Source organism: Solea senegalensis, linkage group LG13, assembly GCF_019176455.1.
Source record: "Solea senegalensis isolate Sse05_10M linkage group LG13, IFAPA_SoseM_1, whole genome shotgun sequence".
Taxonomy (NCBI): Eukaryota; Metazoa; Chordata; class Actinopteri; order Pleuronectiformes; family Soleidae; genus Solea; species Solea senegalensis.
The window spans coordinates 20462366-20465666 of NC_058033.1; the positions used below are offsets into that span (position 1 = coordinate 20462366).

General features: G+C 36.2%; 1 long non-coding RNA gene across 1 annotated transcript; it reads right to left on the bottom strand.

The window, feature by feature from the left end:
- Positions 1 to 1058: 1058 nt before the first annotated feature.
- LOC122779261 lies at positions 1059 to 2844 on the bottom strand. The gene is made up of 2 exons (XR_006361545.1): positions 2595 to 2844; positions 1059 to 2072 (listed from the first exon to the last, which is right to left on the bottom strand). It is a non-coding gene; the product is annotated as an uncharacterized LOC122779261 (long non-coding RNA).
- Positions 2845 to 3301: the final 457 nt, after the last annotated feature.

The window sequence follows — 3301 nt, forward strand, 5'->3', positions numbered from 1 at the left end:
GATGGTCCAGATCAAGTCGCCGACACCGCTCAGTAGAACTGTAATTATCGTGGAACGCACCAACACTGACAAAATAAGAAGCCAAAAACAGGAAGACAGCAAAGGCCAAATATGCAGGCCAGCGAGACTTTGTTTAAAATACATGCCATAGATGTTTTGTTTTATTTATTTATGATTGCAAGTGTCTTCTTTGTGCGTCGGCTGTTTTTATGGCGGTTGCTAATCTGATCTGAACCTCAGGCTGGTTGGTGAATTATGATATACTGAACATCCTCATTGTTAAGACTTCTTCCTCCTGCAACCACCGCAAAACATTTAAATATGTACAAGTGCAATTGACTTGAATTCAGTGTATTTATCTAATCACAGCATTTTTTTTGGACTTATTTACTTATTAAGATTAAAAACATACTTAAAATAAGTTGACTTGTTTCAAGAAAACTTAAGTTAAGTGGCATGTTCTTGCTGCACTGGCTGATCGGTTAGCTTGAAACAAGTCATTTTCCTCTAATAGTGATTATATAATAGTGTTTTTTTAGAGGCATTTTTTGATTTTCAATACAAGATTTTCTGTGCTTTCAAATCCAATGATGTAGGGAACATACTTTTCCAGACCCCCCCCCCATATAATTTAGATAGTATATCCCACTTCTAAAACATTTCGAGAAGACAAATAAAAGTCAGCAAACACATGATGAGTCAGGGGCTTCTCAGGCTCAGCCTCTGTGCTCTGCTCAGAGCTGGGCTCCACACACACACACAGAGTTTGACATGCTTCAGTGTCTCGACTTCTTCTAAATCACGTGACTAGGAGGAAAGCTCTAACATGCAGTTCCCAACTCTGACCAGCGGGTGGCGTTTGTAGTGTGAGGCTCACAAAGGCGTTTCTGGGAAATTGCCTCCAGAGTTGAGAAATCCTATTCACTGCTGGCTCAGATTCACTGGAATATTTTTCACTGGCCGTGGAATTTAAATGAAGACAGTGTTGGCAGTGAAAACACAGGAGTGATGAAACATCACAGATCATGTTTGCAAAGAATTGGAATTCACATCATAGCTTTATTTCTATTTACTGATTTTACTGAAAGCACGAAACATCACAGTAAAGCTGCGATACACAAAGGTCACCTTATGACCTCAGTGGTAATAAAACAGGAAAACAATAGGATGTTTTACTGCTTATATGCAAAGTATTATTATTTTTTTTTTCTTTTTTTCTTTTGTTTTATAAGGAAGTCTCCCATTGACATACAAGATCTCTTCTTCCAGGGAGTCCCAGTCAAGATAGCGGGACAAATAATGCAAATAGTGACGGAGACAAGACGATTTCCAGATATAAAACCACAGAATACAAAAAAGTAGCAATGAAGTATAAGATTAAGGCCCTTAATCCCAAAACCTTCAAAAAGGCCACATGCAACAACTATTAAATAACAAATAACGACAGCCGAGACAGCTCTGATGCCTCAGACACTGTTTGCCTCTTTTATCTCCTATCTGTTTGTCATCTTTGTGAAACCATGGCAGCCTATTTTTTTTATTTTACTGTCCCGCGGTTGTTATCTCTCTCTCTCTTCAAAGCAACTGATCATAAATGATAACCAGTGCAGCCATCAGTCACCAGTCAACTGTGCACTACATTCGCCAGGTGATGCTGTCGCTCTGTGAATCTGTGCCTGTTTGGGTTTAACCAGCAAATACCACTGCCCCAGATAAGACAACGCACTTCCTGTTATGCCAGTACCACTATTATATACTATATATATACCCAGATGCTTGGCTTCGCTTTGCTCTGCAGTGCCATTGTGGTTCTTCATATATATCTAAAAACAACATGTACATGTGTTTGTGATCGTGCAAGATGACCAATTTCAATGTGAGCAAATAACAAAACCACAACAACACTTCCCTTTTCCCTCAAACCGAGCATTTACCACCATGAGAAGTGCCATGGTTCATGTGTTGTGTTGTATCCTGGACTCTGGCGCCATCTACTGGTTCGTGGCGATTCAGCTTTTATCTTCAAACACCAGGACCAATGGCGACATCTGGTGTTCACTGGGGGAATCCGGCTTGTTGACGAGTTAATAGAAAAGAGAAAAAAAGAAAAGAAAATAAGATAAACATGGTTATAAATAATATATAAATAATTTAATTCAGTAATAAAAATAAGCACAGTTACAAAATGCTTTACAAAAACAAAACAAAGACTTAAAAAGCTGAAATAATCGCAAAAAACACAAAGTAACGTTAGTATAATCTAAAGAAAAATACATACATACAACATCCTGACAGATTTTGGCCACAGGAACATTTTTATGTAGCTGCCGTGGATCATTCAACAACAATACATTCAAATTCATATTCAGTAAACCATGTTGTGTGTAACATAGTTTCCTTCCACAAGTGTAAAGGGCTTCCTCCTTAAAGAGGGGATTCTATCTAAACAAAAATCTAATATAATCTAAATAAACAAATAAGATGTTATTTGAGATCACTGTGAACGAAAACGATTGCACACAAAACACAATGGGCCTGTTGACATAAAAAAAAAACCCACAGCCATTTAAATCTACAACAGAGGAAAAACCAACCGTAGCTCGTGCTTCAGCCACATGAATAAATCCATATGAAGGTAGGGAGTGCGTTAATAATCCACAAATGTCGCCAGATTTGAACAAAGAAGGTAAATGTAGCTGTAGCTGTAAGTTGTCCATGTCCATTCAGTCAGTGTGAAACATTTACTTTCACTTTTATTTCAGTCAGAGCTTCAGGTGGAAAATGCGTCACTGCAGTGACATCAGTGGCCTCCATGTGGAACTGTTTTTTTATAGATTCAATTCCTGTACAAACCAGTGCCACATTGTATTATTATTGTTGTTGTTATTATTATTGTTATCATTATTACACCAGTAAATTTTTTTCCATTTAAAAAAAAGAAAAAGAACATTGCATTTTAAAGTAAATATCACCTAAATCAACAGAAAAACGATTATCGATAATTCAAAATTCTGACTTTAAATCTAAAAAACTCTTTGGCTTTCCTTATTTAAAAAAAACACCTAATATGGCAGAACCTCATTAGCATATGACACAGAAATATGAATGAATTCAATGTATGAATAAAAAAATGCAGGAAATACATAAAATAATTAAATAGAAATAGAAATAGAATGATTATTTTGGAATTATTCCTATTCATTCACTCCTTTATCGATTTATTTGTTTGTTTATTTCTGTATATATTTATAGATTTGTGGCGTTTGGTGAAGAATGGGGAAAAAAAACACACAAAACAAAA